Source organism: Meriones unguiculatus, chromosome 11 (genome assembly GCF_030254825.1).
Source record: "Meriones unguiculatus strain TT.TT164.6M chromosome 11, Bangor_MerUng_6.1, whole genome shotgun sequence".
NCBI classification, from domain to species: Eukaryota; Metazoa; Chordata; class Mammalia; order Rodentia; family Muridae; genus Meriones; species Meriones unguiculatus.
In genome coordinates this window covers 97,111,064-97,134,809 of record NC_083359.1, presented here as the reverse complement: position 1 = coordinate 97,134,809, position 23,746 = coordinate 97,111,064, and the positions used below count along the sequence as shown (strand labels likewise).

General features: G+C 45.2%; 1 long non-coding RNA gene across 3 annotated transcripts in view; it reads right to left on the bottom strand.

Moving 5' to 3' along the window:
* LOC110560380 (uncharacterized) overlaps window positions 1-23,746 on the bottom strand; it is a 59,297-nt gene that overhangs the window by 18,377 nt on the left and 17,174 nt on the right. The window lies entirely within an intron of this gene.

Below are 23,746 nucleotides of genomic sequence, written 5' to 3'. Positions count from 1 at the left end.
TGAGAAAAGACGTTGACATCTTGGTAGAGCCTGGTGATGTCGGGGTCTGTCGTGATACCCCAAATGATGACATTTTTGCCCAGTTTAGTGAAAGATGTGGAGGGTGTCCAGGAATGGAGAAAGCACAAGGGACAGAGGTGATGGCACGCTCTATCTTCCTCTTTTCCTGTCAGTAGAAGGCTCAGTCTTGCTTGTGCATGGCTGTAACCACAGCCTGGAAACCCAGGCCATCAAATTATGAATAACACAATACACACCAGCTGTATATGGCCCAGCTCCAGCTGGGTGGTGCACACCTGTGATCCCGTCACTTGGAAGATAGAGCAGGACTTCAGTGTCATCCTCTGCTACCTAGTGAGTCCAAGGCTAGCATGGACTATGTGAAACCCTATCTCAAACCAACAAACAAAAAACCTCCTAAGTTTTACCTGTGATTCCTTCCCTATTTCCAATGAAAACAAGCACCTTGATAGCTATGTCATTGCCTCTGTGTGTGTGTGTGTGTGTGTGTAGTGCTGGGAAGTAAATCCTAAGCTTCAAGTCTCCTAGGCAAGATCCCTGCCACCAAGTGACATCCCAACCCCCATCTGTGCACTTAGTCAGCCTTCCATGGAAGGTGAAGGGAGGGAGAACATCCCTTTCTTGGGAAAGGCCACTACCCCATGCCTTACTCCAGAAGAGCTGTGCTATCCGGGGTTAGTGAGTGATGTACCTGCAGAACATGGGAAAGGTAAAAGATAATGTCTGGATGGAAATGTGCCTTAAGCTTTAAACCACACACACACACACACACACACACACACACTTTATACATATATAATTTCCCTTGGGTCTTTGTTTTGCTGTGCTAATGGTTTTATTTTAGGTGGCTATGCAGTCTTAATTTTATTCACTATCTCCCCCAATACACCGGCTTTCTTTTTATGCCCATGAAAATGTGTATCTTGAGTTCCCTTGTGCAGAGGAGTAAAGCTGCTACACATAAAAGGACCCCTACTCACACCTCACCCTGCAAACCCAAGCACACACAGCTCCCCAAACCCTCTAGGGAGGGCAGAGGAGCATAACAGGGAGCGACTGTTTGAAGGGTGGAACAAAAGCGCATCTCCGTGTCTTGGAACTAACAGAAGGAAAAGGACATTTACATAAGATGAGACGCCAATAAATTGGAAAGTTCAATGTGCTTAGAAATAGACAGTGGCGGGGACAATGACAGAGGAATCAAATCTCTGCAGCAGATTGCATCTTTCATGTTTCATTTGCGTTTAATTCCTAAAGAAGGCAGAGGTTCAAAGGAATGGCTCACCCCCAGACTCCTCCTCCCGAAAAACTTCTGCCCACCCCTCAAATGCCAAAGCCCGGCGACACCCCTGTTTGTCACACTTGAACCGATCATTTTTCATAAGATACTTATTGATTAGAAGCAGTGTTCATCCGGGCCTCAGCCACAAAGCACTGCTTCAATCACACGAAGATGGACATTTCCAGCCTGTTCCTGTTCGCTGACCCATCTGTCACCGTCTTCATGCCCAGAGGGAACAGCAAGCCCTCTTGCCTCCTCTCCCATCTCCTCATCGCTCTTTGCCATACACAAAAATATACAGGCAGCACATGAATGTATTTTATCTGTTCTGAGCAGAAACTTTTTTTTTGTCAGTTCAGTCAAAAGATTTAAAAAAAAAATGGGTACAATTAAATCTCTGTGTAGCCAAGAGCAGTTTCACTGGGTTCAGCACAAGGTTAGAACAGAGCAGAAGTGATGGGGAAATTGAAATCAGATATGTTTAAATGACTTTAGACGGTGCTTTTTATTCGTGTAGGTAACAATATGCGGAGCCATCTGGAAACCAAGACCACATGTTTTTGATGGCCATGAACACGACACCCAGCGAGAGACAATTAACCCTTATGGTAACGCTTTCTTTCCTGAAAGGTCTCGGGATTGTTGGGGTGCACCGGTGATGGACAGAAGCTGATTTTAGTTCGGGGTGAGCTGGAAGAACTCGAGGTTGACTCGGGGACAGAGAGGGGGTGACGTCAGCGAGTGTCCCCATCTGTGGTTGCCCGTCAGGGAATGAACGGAGCTAAGCTTGAGCTGTAATGGCTCTTATAAAATCTGAAGCCTTGAGCAGGACTCCCTTCTCGTCTGCTTCATTTTCTTCCGACAGGATGCTCGTCATTCCTGAGGGTGGATGTGGCTTTTTAAAAATTCTGAAGATTGGTATTGACTTAGACCATAGGTTCATTCCTCCAGCATGAAATTAAGGAGTACCTACTACATTGAAGATAGCGTCGTTTAAAATTTTTAAACCCATTATTTACTCCCTTGTTGGGTTTTTATTATTTTATAACTAGGCAATTAAAAAAAAACTTTCTACGAAGAGAACAGATTTGGATTATAAGAAAAAGGATTTGAGGCAAAACAATGGAGCCTGAGATGGCTCAGCAGGTACAGGCCCTTGCTGCCAAGCCTGAATTTGATCCTCAAGAACCACACAGTAGAAGGAGAGAAACAACTCTGAAAGGGTGTCCTTTGACCTCTACAACAGTCTATGGCATAAGCACGCACTCGCGCACACACGCACACAAACACACACACACACACACACACACACACAAATAAATTTAAAAAAAAGAAATATGTGATTCTTTGTTCCTTCAGTTTTCATCTGATATAAAAGATTATTGCCCAAAAGATTTTGCTATATTGTATTCTTAATTCAAGCCCCAAATTATAGCATTTTAAAATGAAATCAGAGCCAAGTCCCACTGGTATTTGAGAGTGTCAAATCATCATTTCTCCATATTTTGTATTCCAGCGTTTTTGCTTTTTAATTTTTTTTTCTTTTTCCAACCTGTTCTGTAGACAGGTTTCCAATTTCGTACCCCATCTTCAAGTGTGATTCTACAGGAAATTGCATACAAATGGGAAACACTCATTCTACTTCAGAAACAAATAACCCTCTAAATTGATAACAAATATATTTCACTTAAATGCAAAGCTCACTTTCACTTCCAAAAATCTGACCTTTATTTCCCACAAATCTCCTATGAAGAAATTCCATTCATGAATTTCATCAGTACCAGGACAACAAAAAAAAAATCTAATTGCCTCTTCTATGAAATCTGTATTTATCAATTATGGCTTTCTCGGGGAAATTCTAATTTGCAAAAATGCTCTGCATTCCAAGCTTTAACAGTTGGAGGTGGACGTCCTTAAGGATGGAGGGGAGAAAAGTTCTTTTTTAAATGGCACATTTACTAATTATAAAATGCTCTTATCTCGCTGTAGCCCAAGCCAACATGAGCATGTGCCTTGCACTCAGAAATCCCAGGATTGTCACAACTTGTGCCAGCTGTTGAGGTTATGACACCTGTGCCAGCATCGCCAGCTCTGCCCACTGTCATCTGTTCCAACTGTTCCATCTGCACTGTTTGTACCAATTCTCCCATTTCTGCATCTGTACCTTCTGCAGAACCGTTTCCAACAATGCCAGCTGTGTCATTGGTGCCAAATATGCCAGATGTTCTATTTGTCCACCCTGGGCCAAATCAGTGCAGTTTTGTGCTCATTAGTTTTAGCTGGTAGATTCTATTTTACAATTTTTTGAGATGTATTTAGATTGAATCCAGGCAAATATCCCCTTACGACAATAGCACATCCCTCTCTCTCTATCTTTTTTGCAACCCCCAACTTTACATCTGACAACATGAACTTGGTCAATGTTATCTGGATCGTGTTAAAACAACTTGCCAGAACTGGCTCAGTATTAACTGTGGTAGAGATTCTCCTGCAATGTAAAAATTATACCCTGAGAAAGGCCGTGGAACACAGCATCAAATTTCCGAAGTAATTAAAAGAGAATAAACTTTGTTCTGATAAACAAACCGAAAATGCTCAGAAATCAATATGGTGAGCCGATTAGAGTAATCTCCCACATAATGTCCTATTAGGCTGCCTGTTTATTGGCCTTTTAATGGACAGAGTTTTGCATGAGAATTAGTGGTTATGTCATAGGCCCCCATCCTCCCCCTTTCTGAGTTCTGCTCTGGAGAGTCTTAGCCAAGGATGTGCCTGGATGGCAGGGTGAGACCACCACCCTTGCAAACTCAGGGTCTAGTCCGCAGGCTGGAATCTAGCTTCTCTACTCTCCCAAATGCCATTTCCACTGATGCCAACACAAGCCATTCTTATTTGTATGCTCTTCCAGCTTTAAAATTGGAAGGAAAAAAGAAAAGTCTTTTCATGCCCACAATCTCAATACTCCACATTGCCACAAACCAAGCCCTAATTTTGTTTTCCTTTTTCTCACTTAGGAGGTCCTTTTAAGGAGCCCCAACGCTTAATCTAATGGATTTGCCCCCAGTTCTTTTTTTCTCCGATCATTCTCAGGTGGAGGGGTCGAGCTTGTTGACATTTAAAAATGGTGGCCTGCTAAAAATGTGGGAGGGACCGTCCAAGGAACCTGAAGCCACCTCTCCTCTGCTGACTGTGGAAAATCTAACTGAACCACTCAGAGGAAGGAAATTGCACCCATCAGCTAAGGCTTCAAACTGTTGACTCTGAAATTCTTGACACTAGGTAGAATGTCAGCTCACAATCAGAGCTACAGATCTGCCGTACAGATCTGCTGTACGTTATGACGTACATTCAGAATGTGTCTGCTGTACGTTATGACGTACATTCAGAATGTGTCTCAAAAGCTTTTGGGGGGTTTTCAGATTCCGTACAGGAAATCTAAGGGTGAAAGTGCATCCATCACTGAAAAACTCATGTAGATGTGATGGTGAATTTCTAGTTATACCTTCCCAGACTGGGGCCTGTATACTGAGGTCCCACAGGGCAGTGGTCCCTGAATATCCCTGGTTGAGGACAACACTCTCCATTCAACATACTTTTTCTTTATAAGGCCTGTGGCTATTTCTCAGCATAGTCCTCCATTCCTCCCACCTGAGTCTGACCTGCTTCTGAACCCTCCCCTAACCTTTTATGAACATAGGCAGGAGACTGGATAAATGTCAATTTATTAAAAAACGATAGCTTCTTCACAAAATATGCCCAGTACTGAGCTAGAGGGATCCAATCTGAGTTTGCTGACCCCACTTCTAGAAATGTCAACAACTTTTTAATTCTCATTTTCTGTGTTGTGAGATGCCAGGAAGGAACATCTTAATTAGGATTAAAATAGTCTCGTGACTCGTCGGGAGTGCACCCTGTACCTTCTTGGTACATTTTAATTAATACAACTTCTGCTCCCTGCTGACAAAGATGTTTGCGATGGTGTTTTGGCCCAACATATTTACCGCCTTCATTGATGTGAGTCACTTGAATAGTTGGAGGAGTCCACACACTTCATGGCTTCATGTAAAATAGACTGAGTGTTAGAACTGTCAGGTGGGCACACAGCTGAGAGCATCTCTCTGGCCCCTGACGCAGTTCCTTACTACAAACACCCGAGACCCCCAAGGATTTGCACATACAGAATACAAAACCACACGTTCCAAGGTCGCAACGGCCAAGGCCTGAGTGCTTTAGAAACCAGTTATTGTTACATTTAGCATCTCTGCTGGGGGGAGGGGTGGCTTCTTTGGAATTAGTCAGTCACCAGGGAGGAGAATGCTGCCCATTGTTCCCTGGCTGTTTGGAGTCCACAGAGACCCACAGTCCTCATAAGTTTCTTGAGTATTTGTCTTCCATTTATTCCAATCCCGGAGTCTAGTCTACACTTTCAAATCTGGAAGCAGAACTGGACTCTGGCCTTTTCCTTGCTTCATTAGCGGGTGTCTTGGTTTAGCGTGCTGTGTTTTTCCCTACACTGGAGCGGGGCAGCATCCATTCTGCTTAATAGCCATTAAGACAGTGGCTCTCAACCCTGGCAGTTGTGACCCCCACAGAGGGTGCAGATCAGATATTTACATTATGATTCATAATAGCAGAATTACAGTCATGACATAGCAACAAAATGATTTTATGGTTGGGAGGGGTCACCACAACATGAGGAACTGTATTAGAGGGTCACGGTGTTGGGAAGGTTGAGAACCACTACATTAAGATGACACGAAGAAGGGGCTGGAGAGATAGCTCAGTGCATACGAACACTTGTCCTGAAGAGGGCCTGGGTTTCCCCACACCCCCATGGTGGCTCGAAATTTTCTGTAACTACAGTTCCGGTTCTGACTTCTGAGAGCACCAGGCATTCATTCATGCAGCGCACGTGCACACACATAGACAAAACAACCATCCACACAAAAACATCTTGTTTTAAAAAAATGAAATTTTAAAAGAGAGCATGGAAGGAGGCAATGATTCTCCCTGGGGTACCGTGGCCCAGCAGGTACTTTGGTTGCTTTTGTTATCATGTTCATTATCTTCTCACTCATTTCTGTAGAGCGGTGTTCTCAGGGAACGTCCAGTCTTGATGCACTAATGTTCTGAGACTTGTACTTGACTCCTAAGTGACGGGCCTCAGCTCTGGGATGGCTTCATGCAGATAAACTAGCTACATCTAGAAGAGAAGTATGTCCAAATGTAGAAGAGGTTGGAGAGACAGGACCAAGGTTGATAGTGGATGAAGGAGTGCGAGCATAGGGAAGAATAAGCCACTGCACCCCATCAGCACGATCAACAGGCAGGAATACATGTGTTTTCAAGAAGATCAGCCAGCACTGGGAATTAATGACTCACAAATTTGCTGAACCCTTGAGCTGCAGACAGCCGAGAAGATTTCCCTAATCTAACCATAAGACTGTGAACCTGAGGGAGTTTTGCCCATTTAGTTAATAGCAAAACCAAGTCTAAAACCAGCCTGCCAGCCAGGTGTGGTGGTTCATACCTGTAATCCCAGCACTCAGAGGCTGAGGTGGGAAGCTACCATGTTTAAGGTCAGCTGGAGCTTCACACTGAGTTCCATGCTGCCTTGAGAAACAGTTTGGAACCCTAAAAAAACAAATTAATTAAAAACAGTATCTTTGACCCAGGTTTGGTGGTCCACATTTGTACTTTGGAGGCTGAAGCAGGAGGATCACAAATTCAAGGTCAGCCTGGCTATCTATCAAAATTCTGTCTCCAGAAACCAAGCAACTGACCTGTCTGAGCCTTGGTTTCCCCTTCTGTGAAAGGGGGTTGAGAATACTCCCACCTAAGAGACTGAACGCTCTCAAAATGGGATCTGACAGTGAATGCTGCATTCACCATCATTGTCTTCATTATCATCATCGTTGTCGTTAGGACTCTTTTAAAGATGTGTGTGTGTGTATGTCTGTGTGTCTGTGTGTGTCTGTGTGCATATATGAACCACATGCAGGTCCTTTGGAAGACAGAAGGGAGAGTCAGACCCTGTGGAACCTGAGTTTCAGGAGGTTGTGAGCCACCATGTGGGTGCTGGGAACTGGGCCCAATTCCTCTGCAAAAGCTGTATGCAATCTTAACCACTGAGCAGTCTCTCCAGCCCTGTTATTAAGATTCTTGGATGACCCATAATGAATTTAACTTTTCTGGGTCATACCCACTAAATTTCACAAGTTACAACATCAAATCAAAGCGATGATGCTGTCATCTCGAATCTCATTTCCATATTTTAATTTTGATGATCAGGTTTATGAGAAAAGAGGTTGGACGAGTCTGGAATCAAGCACTGACCCAACAGCTTGCTTTTCTGACCGTTAGTGCACAGTGCAGATGCGGCCCATGTAAGGAACGAACTCCAAGGGACCAAAGTTAATAGAAGGGAAACAAAGGCGTGATTAACTTAGAACAATAAGTGGCACCAAGAAGTGTCGTTTAGCTTTGGAAAAAGAGCACATGGCCCATCGACAGCGGCCTGGCCTAGATGTATAAAGACATTGGCCATAAAATTAAGGTCTCATTTAACGTCTTAAAGTATTGTTTATGTATGTGGTGCTGAGCATTTGGGCCTCTAGCATGCTAAGTATAAATTCTACACATGGGCTATACCATATCTCTTGTACTTTATACTTCTGAGTTTTGTTTTGTTTTGTCTTGTTTGTTTTCGTCCACCATGGGACACTTCAGTGCTTGGTGGCTTGTTAGAGCTGCTTTTAAGATATAGAAGGTCAGGACGGAGTGTGGCTCAATAGCAAAGGGCATGCTTGGCTGGCGTGCAGGAAGCTCTGGGTTAATCCCTAATACCAAAAACATCTTGGTAAAAAGAAGAACAGGTCAATTGAATGGGAAATCTCTTAGGGAACAGGCCAGGTACTAGGGTAGGTGGTTGCTGGAGTTGTTTGTTTGTTTTAGTGCTGGGAAATAACTGAGGCTCATGCTCACATATGCTCACAGATATAACACCCCTGGGCTCCCCGACAGCCTTCAGGAATCTGGGTTTACAGGCTGTTCCGATGTACTGCAAAGGCTGAAAAGCCACCCTGCTTTTCAGATCTATTTCTATAAGATTTACTTACTCATTCATTCATTCATTGTATGAGTGTTTGTACATTTGTGTGCACCGTACGCATGCAGAATCCTGAGGGGGAAAGGTGTCGGGGTCCCTGGAATTGGAGTTACAGAAGTGGTGAGTCATTATGTGGGGGCTGAGCACCAAATTCGGGTCCCCTGCAAGAGCAGTAAGCACTTTTACCTCTTCTCCTCGTCTCCAGAAGTCATACTCTAACCCTGAAAAGTCCCTTTTCTAAGGCCAGGCTGTACTCTTTCCTCCTCGCGAAGGCAATCCCCTAGCTGGGGGTAGAATCAGCAGCACAATAGCTGCCTGTGTGTGCTCCCGGTACCACAAGGAAAAAACAGCAGCCTTCGGACGTTGAATTTTGGGGTTTAAACAGGAAGGGTTTTGGTTTTTGTTTCTGTTTGTTTAAATAGAATGTTAAAAGGTTTGGAAGAAACGGGGTTAACGTTTCCTGTCTGGGCTTCTGTTTCCAGACTCGTTTCTTGCCTCATCTCAATCCATTCAAATTGAACTGAGTCACAAAAGCCAGAGCCAGAGAGCGAACGTTAGCTCCTGAGATTACGCCATCTGCTCCCGTAGGAGTTTGCCTCGCTGTTAACCTTGCTGTAACTCCAGATCCATCAGAACAAGGGCTGCAGTGAGCGATGACACAGATGGATGCCTGCTAAGGAGATGGGTCACTGTGCTGGTATTTAGCATGATCACAAATACACAGTGGCACCCAAACTCCTCCTGGTTTGCTAACTAGGGATCCATAGGATTTGGATGAACAGCAAATAAGATTTTTTTCTTTTTCTTTTTTTTTTTTTTCTCCACCAAGCAAATGTTTCACAATCATGGTAAAAGGAATAGATAGCACCTCTGTTGTCCATCCTGTAGATCATGGCAAATGTGTGTAGCCCAGATGGTTCTTGAAGAGGTACAAGAGAGTGACCCCTTTATCCAGAGGCAGCCAGTACTTCTGGCCTAGTTACCTTCAGACATTAGCAACCTCATCGCTTGCTCATACAAATATTACCATCTCTGTACACACAAAGAATTGTTAACTGAAGTTCCCAGGAAGAAAATCCACACCTACTTTGAATATTCTAATAGGGCAATTAACTGATCAGAAAGTCAATGATTGTGAAGACATTGGAATTTTGCAGTTCTAGAACCTAATTCTCTTGGTCTATCTTTGATCCCTAGATAGCCATTTACTCTTCACCTCTGGGTAAGATCTGACATCCTTGTGACTTTGGGTAAACGTACCGACGGATCCTTATTGTCCACCAACCCAGCAACTAAGAACACCATCAGACAGTATTGAAGGCCTCTGGGAAAGTTTCCTTGCTTTGCTGTGACCCACCATGCTTACACCAACGTGTTTTTAAAATACCCTGGTGTATGACTTTTTTTGTTCTATTACCGTAAAAGCTTCATGAAACTGTTGCCAGGTTTGAACACAGTATTTGGGGTAACCTAAATCTGTTCCTAGGCCTTAGTCACTCATATATGTGGCTCAGACTAAATCATCTCTTATTTTCTTTGAGATGAGGTTTGTGTGTGTTGATGTTGACTAAATGCTGAAAAACAATAAACAGTATGAGCCAAATACTTAAGACATCATTCAGGAGATGTCTGAGCCTTCAAAGAAGAACAAAACAAAGACGAATCGTGAAGCCCAGCACTTGAGGGGCTGAGGCAAGAGGATCATGAGTTCAAGGCCAGCCCCCACTGGTTCGTTGAAGACCCTCATGGTGTGATGATGTTTAAATCCTTTCTAGGGACACGTATTCATATTCTCCCTCCCTTCCTCTATCTTTCTCTCTCCCCCTTCCTCCCTCCATCCCCCCTCATTTACAAAAGTACAATCAACAGTATAAAGCAAAATGACTGATTGTCTAAATCATATTATTGAGGATAGAACTTCCAGGAAGGGGTGGTTTTACATTTCTCAAAGGCCAGTTAGCACCCAGCACCACCCTCTTCTCTAGTCTCATCTCTTGCAGCAGTCAAAGTCTAATGAAGGATATGCCCTCTCTCTGGCTGGACTGCCAAATGGTTGTTCAGTGTCTCAGGGCTCCACTCTGAGGGCCAGAGAGAAAGCCCATCTTTTGACCACACTCGATGTTCTGAATTTGAGGGGCAACTTGCCTTGTCAGCCTAAAGGCTCCAAATTCAGGGTGGGTTTAAACAACTCAGAACATGAGTACAAAAATCAAGATCTAAACATACCATTTGATGCTTAAGAGATTGTTACAATTTGTATAAAGTCAAATGGTACAGAACAGTGGTCCTCAATCTGTGGGTTGTGTCCCCTCTGAAAGTCACGTATCAGGTACTTGCATTACCATTCGTAGCAATAGCAAAAAAATCCGTGTACGGTTGAGGGCCACCACAACATAAGAAACTATGTTAAAGGGTCGCAGCACCAATGAGGTTGGAAGCCACTGGCGTAGACGGTTATTTTCTCTTCCTTTTTGGTAACATTACTCAGTCTGCTCTTTAGTGGCCAGTGTGTCTCTCTGTTTTTGAAATGGGTAATTTCCATCTGAGAAGATGGGTCAGTGGGTAAAGTACTTGCCACCAAGCTTGACAACCCAAGTTCGGCGTTCTGGGGCCCACATGCTGGAAGGAAACAAATGACTCCCACAATGCCCTCTGACCTCCATGGAGTGTGAATGTGCGTGTACATGCATATATGGACCCAGAGAGAAAGAGGTGGGGGATAATAACCTTTAAAGAGAAATTTTGCAAAATAGAATAGAATATGACTGGCATCCGAGTTGCGGATGGAGCGTGTGGGTTCTCATGTCAGCAGTGGTAACAGATCCCCTCTAACCATCAAACGGCATCCTCCCCACCTGAGAGGCAGATCCGGGCAGGTGGCTGGTAGACACTCACCTGACCTCTGAACCTTTCAAACCACAAGTTATCAAGCAAACAAACAAAAAAACCAAATGTCACCATGTCCTTTAGAGAGGTGTTCAAACAGCGCTGTGTTTGTGGAAGATAACCCAAGCAACGTTTTGTATCATCATTTAGCTGAACTCAGACCTTTTGCTGGAATCTCAGAGTGACCAGATGATGCCTTCTGTTGGCAGTCTCTAAGTTGTCAACAACACAGACATGCAATGTTGGCTGCTAGAGTTCCCAGGTGGGTAACGAGACCACAGTGCCATCTTCCCCGGCACATTCCTTAGGCCTTTTCCACTTAGGACCCAGCTATAGCTTTTGGTTGCTGGTATCAATCTGGGATTCTGTGTATCCTAAGACCAGGAATCACTTATGATCCAACCTGCATGACTGAAAATGAGAATATATATTTATAAACCTTCCAAAGGCGAACACTGTACTCCGGACACCCCACCTGACGCGGAGACACACAGAGTCTCCAGGGATTAATGAGCTTACTCAGGAGTAATGGAGTGTCACAATGGGAACACAGCTACCATAGTAAACTGAGAATTAGAAAGGAGAAGGTAAGCTTTGAAAGACAGTATGAGGAAGGCTGCGTAGGTTCAATAACTCTGGGATACAAGGATCAGTAAAAAGGACAACATTAGCCCAAGGCTGGTGACTTCAGGTGTGTTTTCTGTGCAAGGCTGAGATCCTCCCTAAATCTTCCATGATAGTTCTCCCTGACAGACACAAGCATGTGAGATCTGCTCTTTACAACCTGCCACAGTTTGGTTCTGTACTAGGATTTAACACAAACAACTCCATTTTGATTCTGACAATTTCTTTTTTTAAGTCTTAAATTTACATGAAAATACACACGCTTATGACTTTCAGACATATCCTTGAACATTAAAAACTCTGCGTGTGTGGTGTGTGTGAAAATGTTAGCAGCGTCGCTTATTTTTATTTCACGCTTCTTCAGCGCTAAGGACAGAACCCACCGTGTGCCACCAAGCCACAACTTGAGCCCCATTTGACAAATCAAGTACATCAGGATTGGCGAGGCCTAACAGAGCTAGAAACAGCATGGGATGGCACTGGGTTAGAGAACTGTGCAGATACGAAGGTGGAAACAGAAATGATTCCCTGCCTTTTTCAGGTGATTAGGACCCTCACTCTAGAAACAGAGCACATACGGTCAGACCTAAGATCACTCAGATGTTTGCCACTTAGCAGCTGTCGTTGTGCTGAGCAGTGGCCCCACAGTAGATGCTTAAACAACCAAACTGAAGGTGCACTTGGAGTTTGAGTTTCTCCTGCAGCCCCATGTGCTAAAGGCTTGCACGTCGGCATGGCGCTTTTGGGAGGTAGGAAAGACCCTAAGAGTGGGGACTAGCGTGAGGTCTCAAGTTGTCTGTGAGACCTCAGGCTCTCCCTCCTCATATCTTACATCCCACTCATAATGTGCTGTAGTGAGAATTTTGGATTCTAAAAAAAAGAAAAAACAAAAAACACCCAATTACATTCTATGAATATGCTTTTGTTTTAACCCCAGGTGTGGGATATGGGGCTGCTTCAGATTGTTCTCAGCCATTAACTATGATTGCCTCATGCTCCGGGAGGGGCGTGATTTTTGCCAGCTGCAGATAGTTTAATTCTGAGGATTCTGGAGAAGGTATAAATGGGAGAGCCTTGAGAGGGCCTGTGGCAGCTGCTAGTCTTTGCTGCTGCTGATTGCTGCTGCTGCATTTGCTATTGTTGGTTTCCTGGATTGCTGGATATTCTGACGATGAAGCTTGGACTTGCCCCTAGAAGCCCAAATGCCCCTGATCAGCACAGAGTAGTCTAAAGAGGTCTATGCCATCTTTCCTTCCCCTCTAACCTTTTCTCTCTCATACCTAGTATTGAATTAGGGTGGAAAAAGGGGTGGGGAGTGGTAAATATAAGAACCCAATAAAGTAGAAAAAAAAAAAAGTACACGTGCAATGTGCTTTCTTGCCACAGATCCAAAGCAATGAATCCATATAGCCATAAACTAAACCCTCTAAATCTGTGATACATAATAACCTATAATCTGATTGTCTTGGCTATTTTTAGTACAGGAGGAGAAAGCTGATTGCTACATCTTCAGCTTCCTCAAAGCCAGCCTCACTGCTCTCCACTAAATTAGGATTCAGGAGTAAACTGGAGTCACTTTACTACCATTCATTGATGCTTCTGTGATGTAATTTCAATCTAGGTCCTTCTCAATTAAGAGCAAGGAGATAATCCCTATTGAACACCATAAGGACAGTGCATGTGTGATAAGGTGTGCCTTGGTCAAACCCAAGATAGCTGGGAGTTTTGTATATGCTCTAGTAGAGGGAAATTAAGCTAATAATTTGCTAGTCCTTGTTTTGATTAGTTTTAATTTAAAATTTATTATTATTATTCGTGTGATGTACATATGTGAGTGCAGGCACACACAGCTCCTTCATGCATGTGGCAGTCAAGGACAACTTTGTGAGGCCCGCCTTTCCACCTTTATGTGAATCCCAAAGATCAAACTCGGTTCACCAGGCTTGTGAGGCATGTATCTTTACTCATTGAACCATCTCATTGGTCCTGTTTGATTTTACAGATAGGGCCCCACCAGCCTGAAACTCACTATGTAGCCCAGGCTGACCTCAAACTCACAGTCATCCTCCTGTCTCAGCCTCCAAAGTTCTGGGATTATATAAGTACTGGCCACCATACACCACTACTCACTTGTGGTTTGTGCTTTAAATGGTATTTTAAGTGGTAAGAAAAAAATTATGAATTTTCACTCTGTGTTTAAGTTACTCCCAAGATGTACTTGATATACAAAGTTATTCATTTCTTATTCTGTGGCTAAAAATATTATGGGGTTTGTGTCTGTGTGAGCATGCAGTATTGGGTCTAAGCTCTCACGTGAGTCTTAGTCTCAAAATAAACCAGGAGGAACACACAAGTCTTATTCTCAAAACACAAAAATTAGGGCGAAACCAAACTGAAACGGGACCTCAGAAATCTGACCCAGGGCAAAGTGCAAAGCCCTGTACTGCACACCTCCTCACAGCCTGCCCTGTGATGGAATCTCTTCCGTGAGCAGAAGGAAGAGATGAGCTGCTGGTTGCCTTTGAGAGTCTTGACATTTAACACTCATTCCCTGCCTTCTTCCCATAATGCTCTTCCCAGATGCCCTAAAGATGCTGTATGGATCACCAAGTCTACCCTTCCAACTTGGTGAAGGCCGCCTCCATGCAGAAGCCTTCACTGACTTGTCCTGGTACCCTCAGGCCCTCAGGGTCTTCTTCTGTGTCTGTGCATAGCACATGCTCAGTAGGCACTTTTTTTTTTTTCCTAGAAAAGTCAGTGCTCGAGGCCCACCTTCCCAGTAGGGATCCTTCACTGCGTTGAGGGTTTTCCTGGAAGCAATTGTCTTACACAAGTCATCAACAGACTGAGATATGACTTGGGGGGCAGTGTTTCCAAAGGAAAGGATGGAGTTAGGGTTTGGGGGTCTACTTAGAAAAATCATGGCTATAACAGCAAATTCCGATCATAATCAGGGAAGGCTAGGGGTTGTTTAACTGTTGGGGGCAGCAGAGGGTGCTGGGGTGTGCATAGGCAGGGCCGAGGAAACCTTTCTCCATAAGCTGTTTGGGAGGTTCCTACTATTTGCTCTTTTTAGATGAAGCCTGACTAGAGGTGGAAAGTCTTATTTTTCAGTTTTGTTTATTTATCTCTTTACCTGATGAACTTTCCATGCGTTGTACTCTGTGAAGCCTAAGGTGTACCTATCATAGGGCAGGGCCTACAAGTATAGGGGTTTTCTTTCCACAGAGGCAGCCAAGCGAACCGCTGAGGTAAGCAGGCTGAGGCACGGGACACAGCTCTCTCGTTATCCCTTTCCCACGTGCATTCCAGTTTGGACTTGGTAGCCTGTCTGCATAGCTCTGTCCTGCCTGATTCTTCTTTTCAGTGTCTCCCTGTCACCATAGCAGGGGCTCACTACAGAACACAACTTTCACCTTTCTTTCTCTGTTGTATGGCCTTGACTAAGGGATCCTGCGCACACAGATGACAGAGTCATAGGCACACAAAGAGACTTAGGAAGTAGTTTAAGACTTAGGGTCACTTCCGTGTCTAGAAAAATGTAAGAGTCTAGACAGATCCTTGACAATTTTGTATTTGGTCACTGTGTCACAGGGTTCTTTCCAGTGTCTGACTCTGGTCTTGAATAAGAGTCCTACACAATTACAGTTCTTTTCAGAATAACAACATGGGCCCTCCAAGCTGATCCCTTCAGCTCTTCCCAGTCCCCATCCCTCAACCCTTCAACAGCGGTCCTCTCTGCCTCCTGCCTGCTTATCTCACATTAAGACCAGTCTCTGATCGCGATTTGGTTTTCTTGACTAGAAACCGGGATTGTGCTGATTAGGGCCTTGCCTTTGCCTGGACTCTCTGCTTTGTTCTCCTGGGACATCCTCTTGCTATCCTTTCTCTCCCACTGCAGCTCTCTTATGGTTTTAAAGGCATGTGTCATGATGCAGAATAGAATTCCATTTGGTAAGGGGGGGGGGAAGCACAGCAGTACCGGAAGTATTAATAAAAATGTGGCAGCAGAGTTCAAGGTCAGCCTGTTTAGCAAGACCCCTGGTGATCTGTACCTATGTTTGATATAATAACTTTTGACTAAGCTGGTGATTACTACTTAACTTCGGTTACTCGATTAATCCACCTCCATGTGGGCGGTTCTCCCACCACTACCTAACACCAGGAAGAGGCAACTCCTCCAATCTCCTCTCACACAAGGTTAATTAATGTTCTCACGGAACAAAGAGCTTTCCTACCCCAGGATATTTGAACTCAGTTTTCCCTCAGAGTGAACCACTCTCACCCCCCCACTCAGGCATGGGTTGGTGCCTTCCCTCACAGCTAAGTATTAAATACCACTTCCTGATAAGCACTCTTCCCATGCTCTCTGAAAGGACTCCTCTGCCTTTCCATGTGCACACTGTACTTTCTTCTCAGAACATGTAATTACATATGTATTTATTTACTCCTCTCCCCTGTACTTTCCTTCAAACCACAGGCTGTGCAGAGGTGTGCCAGGACTGTCTTTACTGTATGGAAACCCATAGCACAGAACACAGTCTCTAGCTCTGGGTAGGCCCCGTCACTGACATCTAGGGGATAACTGTTATTGCCATGACAGCAACTGGCATCATTTTCCTTCTCCTCATCCCCACACAGTGGGATATTTAGGCAGATGCTCACTCAGGACACCTTCAGGGCTTGCAGTTTGCATCTAAGGTTAGTTAGAACAAGGCAGGTCCCTCATATGTGACACAAATCTCTAGGACCCCTCTCCTCCATTATTCTGTAATGATATGAACACTCAATAGGAGGTCCATCTGTTACATCAGACTTTTGGTGACTGTGACATAAGAGGATCAACTAACTAAAAGGAAGAAATGGATTATCACAGAGGGTGCTCTGAGGCTCTGGGGTCCTCTTTGCTTTGGGCCTGTGTTGGCACAGGATTTCATGATAAGAGGTCTAACCACCTCCTAGGACTGAGGAGGCAAAAGTGGAAAGAGGAAGGTGCTGGAAGCTCAGTACCCTTACATGAACATGCCAGTGACAAGTTCTCCTGCTGCCTTCAAAGGTTCTGCTCAACAGTACCACCAGCCAGAGACCAGGCATCTGTGCAGAAGCCTTTGCAGGGTTACTTCCAGTCAGTAGCGGCTCAAGGAAGGGACTGTTGTGCCTCCCTGGAAATCACACCAGGAGTCAGCTGTGATATGCATCCTAAATCAGGACAGGACAACTTCTGTAGGGCGCTGTGGCAATTGTTCAGTTCACCTTGACAACCCTGCCAATTGTAGCAGGCTGGAAATTTCCCCAGCAATATTTGCATTTAATATAGAAAGGTGTGTGTGTGTGTGTGTGTGTGTGTGTGTGTGTGTGTGTGGTCATGGGTGTGCCACCATGGCATGCATGTGGAAGTCAGAGCCAACTGTCTCTTTCTGCTGTGAGATCTGGAGATTGAATCGGGTCATCAGGTTTGTGTGACAAGCACTTCCATCCACTGAGCCATCTCTCCCATCCAGAATAAACAGTTTCTTGGGAGCTCTGCACTGCAGGCAGAGTACTGCAACCCAAGGAAGTCAGGAGTGAGGGTGGCGAGTGAGGAAAATGACTACAAACACAGCCCACCTCAGGCTTCCACACCGACTATGTTAGGCTCATATTTTTGGCACCCGTTGATCAATGGAGAAGATTCACAGTGACAAAAAGCTGTCATGAATTCAGTCATGCTTTTAAATAGAGGCCTCTCTAATTAAATTAGATACAGAAGCATCTATACATATTTTCAAAACATAATGAGACTACTTATATAATGCATTCTATGTTGGGTCCCCTGACAAGGCTTGGTGGGATGTTTGGATTCCTGCAGCACACTATACGTGGCCAGGTGCCAACAGCTCTCATATTTTAACCATTGGCTTGAGAGACTGTACAAAAGGGCCTAGCCTTTTAGGCAGGATGCAGAAAGCCGTCAATATGGTACAAACCCAGACATACCCTCAGGGACAATAAACCAGCAGACCCTGAGACCATGACTAGGTGGGAGGAGACACATGAATGAGCCCCAAGGGGCAGGCCAGCAGAAGTCACCACAGTGGTGTGAAGAGACCCAGCCAGCAGGCTGAGGCTCAGGGCAGGACAGCTATTAAGGGAAGAGGTGGCAGGCCAGGCCAGTGGCCATGGGTGGGTGGAGAGGCACAGGGTCAGGCTCAGGATGTAGTGACTGGAGGGCATGCAGGAAGTCAGGCGTCACTGTGGAGCTACAGGACAACGAAGGACATTGGGTGCTGAAAGGTTAGCAGACATGGCACTGTGTGGCATCAGGCTACAGAGGCCTTTGGTTTCCCTTACTCAATACCGCTGAGTCTACAGACATCTTTTCATTATCAGGGCTGAGTCTAGGACCTGGGGCTAAATGGAAGGAGCGGAGGAGACAGAGCATGTTGACATGAAGACAGGGGCAAAGGAAGTAAGCAGGTTCATCTAACAAGCCTGAGGCCATGGTGCAGTGTCACGGAAGGGGAGCAGGGCAGAGCCGCAGAGAGAAGGACCCAGAGTAAGGATCGCTTACTGATTTCCCAGAGGACCAGAGCTCTGTCTCCAGCCTCTGCACTGGGCAGCTCACAGCCACCTTTAACCTCAGCTTCCGGGATATCTGATGCACCTGCACCATGTATGCACTCCTGTGTGTGCTCATGCGTGTGTGTGCATACAACACACACACCCAGGTTAAAATATTTTTAAAAAATTAAAAAGAAAACAGCATCATGGGGACTCAGCACACACTCCTCAAAGTGCTGAGAACTTAAGTCAATTATGTGTTGGGGGCCGTGTAGAGGTGTGGGGTGGCGGGAGAGAACTTTCCAAGTCTCCCCTCTTCCTGCAGTCCACTTGCAAAATGCATTCTGTGGGGGGTAAAACATTAATACTTGGGGCCTCACTTCCCAGAAAAGAAACTGAGAGTGGAACAGCTTTATGGGCAGAATCTCTGTGGGCTCTCTTGATTCAAATCCTTATTGTAATTCAGGAGCCAAAAGCTTTTCCACACCGCCCCCACAACTCAGCCGAAGCTGCCTCTCCAGACTGGAGGAGCACTCCTAGAAACAGCCCCTCCCCGGACCCAGCAGGGTCCTGTGCCTCCGAAACAGGATGATTAATGTGGAGATGGCAGCACTTTAAAAAGGATCCCTGAGAGCTGGGGTGTTATCTAACTACAGGGTCCTCTGAAATGCTCAAAGAATTCCCCACCAAACGCAGCCAGTGGGGCAGGGGAGGGATGAGACAATGCAAAGCAGTACAATGTAAACACACAATTGTAGTGTTTAGAATAGCTAAAATGTTCTAGCAATGGCCTAAAGTCAAAACAATGCCTCATAGCAGAAAGGGAACTCTGCCCTGAGACTATAGCCTTCAGGCAAGGTGATAAATAAAACCTTCAGAATGAAGAGGAAAGGCACAGCCCAAGAAAACAGCGAGCACCAGGTAGACTGGGAGTCTTGTCATTACTCTAACGGGTGGCATATCTTGCCAACTCCCCCTTGAGGAAGACAGAATCTCGGCAATGGCAGATTTTGGTTAATTCAAGGCAAAAATTTCCAGGTGAAGTCCTTAATCTTCCTTTGGGTCTATGCTAGCCCAAAAATGTCCTTCCAGGTAACTAGCAAGGGTTCCTACTCAAAAGTTTCCACCCAGCTCATGCCTCGGACATTCAGGTTGGATCTGGGAGCGTCCTCATCTGCCCTGGCCGCTCTTGGTGTGAAGTAGAATTGCCACAGGCTGGAAAGGCTGGACTGGTTCTCTCCTTCCTTCTACAGCACGGGCAAGCGGGATTAACACATGTTAATCCCACAGGTGGCCAGGCCCTGATAAGCAGAAATAAAGCATGTCATCTATTCTCTCCTGCATGTGGCTTTGTGCCAATGGTCCCTGGGATGGAGTGACTCACTCCTCCTTCCTTCTCCCCAATGGAACCCTGACCAACCTCTTCTCCCGTTAAACCCAGGTGACACACGGAATATTGATCCCATCCCCTTCTCCCCAGATACATAATGCCAGCCCTCTGAGAACTGCACTGTTTGCTGGGGGTTGGCTTAGAAACACAGGCCTGTTCTAGCCACTGTTACTAGTTTGGGTTATGCATTGGATCTAAATTGACCAAATCAGCTGGGGGAGGAGTTCCCTCTCTGCTCTCTATCCTTGTAGCCAAAGAAGCATGTTCCACCTGCTGCTGTGCGTGGCCATCGAAGAAACGCGAGCAGAGAGCTGACATGTGCAGATGGCTTGAGTGAGGAGTCCTGGAGAAGTGGAGCCAGGCCCTAATCATATTAAACCAGGAGGCTGCCTGACTCAGGGCTTCCTGGTGTGTGCAGTAATAGATGCAATTATTTTTTTTAAAACCATTTTGGATTGAACGTTGTTACTTACAGCCAGCAGCACCCTAACTGATACAGTTTAGCCTCTTCTCACTGCTTCCCCTCCCATCCTTTTCTCTTCTCTTTCCTTTTCTCTTCATCTGCTTCCTCTCTTCTTCCTTCCTTCCTTCCTTCCTTCCTTCCTTCCTTCCTTCCTTCCTTCCTTCCTTCCTTCCTGTCTACCTCTGATCTTTATTCTAGCTGTGTGACATGACCTTAGGCAAAATCTTTACCCCAACTAGCCTTCCGTGTCTACGTGTTTAATGGAGGAGCTAGGCTAGAATAATCTGTAAGATCTTTCCGATTTCTCCACAGATAGCAGAAGACTGTAGAGTTCACAGCTCACCTACTGGTCTGCTGAGAAGGCAAGCGTCATGTTGAGGAGGTATGCCACTGAAATGAGCTTGAACTAGTCGAAGCTGAAAGCAGAGAGTTGCCAAGGCAGGGGAAAGATGGCTGGAGAGGACATGAGGCAAGCTCCTGTACACAGCAGCCTTCAAGTCAATGAGCACAGAAAATCAATGAGGCGAAAGCTCTGGACCCCTGAGAACGAACGAGGTGAAAATAAACTGACCACAAAATCATATGTTCCCCTTTACTCTCAGCCAAATATACACTAAATTGCCCATCGCTCTGAGCGCCTGCTGGATCTGTCTACCTGCAAAAGACAAGGAAAGGGGGCTCCAACCGCCTCACTCAAGGGAAAAGGACAGAAGAAAGGGCTAGAACAATCAGAGAGATGAAGCGCTGCTGTACAAGTCCAGGGGCTCTGACTGTCCATCTTAGAGATATTTTTATTGGTGCACATCTATTGTGGGTTTCATGAGAGCATCGTCCTATGTCTACAATGTACTCTGAGCATGTTCCTCTGATGCCAATCCATCATTTTTTCCCTTCCATATCTATGTAGATATCTTTGCTTATTTGGAGTCTCCAGTTTTTGTGTGCCGTAGTCCCCAAAGCTTGGTTCACTTCAGAGCAGTTTAGATGCAGTAAAACAAACAAAAGCCCTCCTGTTTGCAGGCCCCAAAGTGTAGTTCAGGAGTAGGGGACATGCATAGCACATCCAAGGGCCTGCATTCAATCCTCAGTAGAATAGCAAAAAAAAAAAAAAGGAAAAAAAGAACTGTTTGTGGATGCTTTCTGTCTCTGCACATCTACTGCCACCAAGAAGATAAAGATGCAGTTTAATTATATATATATATATACACACACTATATATATAATATATAGTACATGTGTGTGTGTGGGTCATAGGACAACCAGCAGGAGCCAGCTCCTTCCACTATGTTGATGCAGTGGTGTCTTTCCTCACTAAATCATCTTGCCAGTCCTAGACTGACTGACTGACTGACTGACTGATAACCCTTACCTCAGCCTCCAGAGAGGCTAGGACTGTGGGCACGCACCACCATTCTTTGCCACAGGCAATGGAGTAGTTGTCAGTTCAGGGATGAGAGCAGTGGGTGCTTGGTCTTGAGAACCTAGGAACAAGCATGACCTTCTCTGCTTTAAGCAGCAATGGTCATGAGAGCTTGTGGGGCAATGCTGCCAAGACCCACCTTAAGAGGAAAAGAACACCTCTTAATACTGACCCTACAGAGCCCAGTGTCATATGGCAAGACCCTGCCATAAAAACTGAACCAACTCTGCATTGACAAATTCAGTAAAAACACATTTGAAAGAAAAGAAGACTCCTCATAGAAACAGGGGTTGGGAAACTGAACAAAGGGACAGATGGGAATTGTGCCTAGAAGTAATAATGGGCTGGGGTCCAGGGGAGCAGCGAAATCTGTAGACTAATCATCTGGAGAAATGTAAAAAACGTCAACCACGATGCTTAAGCCCCACCCTGATCCATTTTTATTCGGCTGCTTTATGGTGGAGCTTAAGTCTTGAAGCTGTGGGAGGGGAAAGAATGGTACAAACCACCCTCACTGCTGATCTTCACACACCCCGTGTTCCCCAAAGGCCCACGTGTTTAAGGCTCAGTTCTCTGCTTGGCAGTATTGGGAGGCAGAGCTCAGCAGGAGGTCTTCTGCTCATGGGATGTGCCCTTGAAAGACATAATGGCTCAGAGGTTAAGAGCAACGGCTGCTCTTGGAAGGACCTGAGTTCAGTTCCCACCACCTGTACCAGGCAGCTCCCAACTACCTCTGACACCAGCCCTAGGGGAATCTGACACCCTCTTCTGGGAACACCCACAAGCACATGCAAATTCACAAACAAGCACAGATACACATAAATAAAAGACAAGGCATTTTATTTCCTTAACTTGCTAAAAGCGGAATCATGAATTCTAAAGGCAGTGGGTCTACTCATGCCTGTAGACTCTAGAAATGAGTCAGAAACATGAGGGACACTCAGAGATCCCAGAAACCTTCTCCAAGATTTAATGCTGAGTAGGACATGGGAGGCTTGAAGTCTTGAGGTTGCACTTTCTAATTTGTTCCCTTAATGGAACACGGCTGCTCCCTTAATGGAACAGTGCTGTTGTTGTTTGAAACTGGGTGTGTCTGTGTAGCCCGGGCTTTCTCTGAACTCACAGCCCTCTTGTCTCAGCCTCCAAGGTGCTGGGATTACAGCCGTACACCATCTCACCCAGGTCATTGGCATGTTTGTTCAAACTCAGTTCACTGAATAGACACATCCTGAGCCTCCTACCAGTGCAAGCGCAGGGCCGTGCACTTAGCCTGTACATCTGCCAAAATGCTTTCATTCACGTCTGGATTTTTTCTCTCAGATCATCATAGAAACCTATGGTGGGCACGTAGCTTATTCTCACTACTGTAGGAAAGTGGGAACGCAGAGCTGGCAGGGTAAACTTGACTCTACAAAGCCACGGCTGAAAAGCAGCTCTTTGAAGCATAATTTTTGAAAGAAAAGCCAAAGCATACAGAAAGGTGATTAAAGACCCCACTCTCCGATGGCCTAGAAAGAGCTGCCAATGAGCCCCAAATGTATGTGTTCCACTGCAAGCCTCCAGCCATGACTGTGCGGCCCTCACAGAATCCGATCTTCATCAGCAGTTCATCACGCACCATGTACCAGGCACTACGCCAGGGAATCGCATGCGCATTTTTCATGTAAGTTAATAATCTCTGTAAATCTGTGTAGCAGGCTTTTCTTCTCCTTACACACAAGCCCCTGCTCACCTTTAACCCTGTATTCTCTCATCTTCCTTTCTGGAACACTCCTCCTTCGGCCCTCAGCACAAACATTGCCTCCTAAGAAAGAGGCATACAGAAGAGAATCTATTTCAGGATCTTCAAGTGTTTTGAAGACCCTTCAAGAGCTTTATTTTTATTTTGTATGGGCTATATTCACTAATGTGTCTATTTAGGAATGCAAAACAACAAATTAATTTGTTCTTTCCCTTAAAATAACAATGAACATTCCATTGCATTCTTTACAAGGTAACATAAACCATATGTT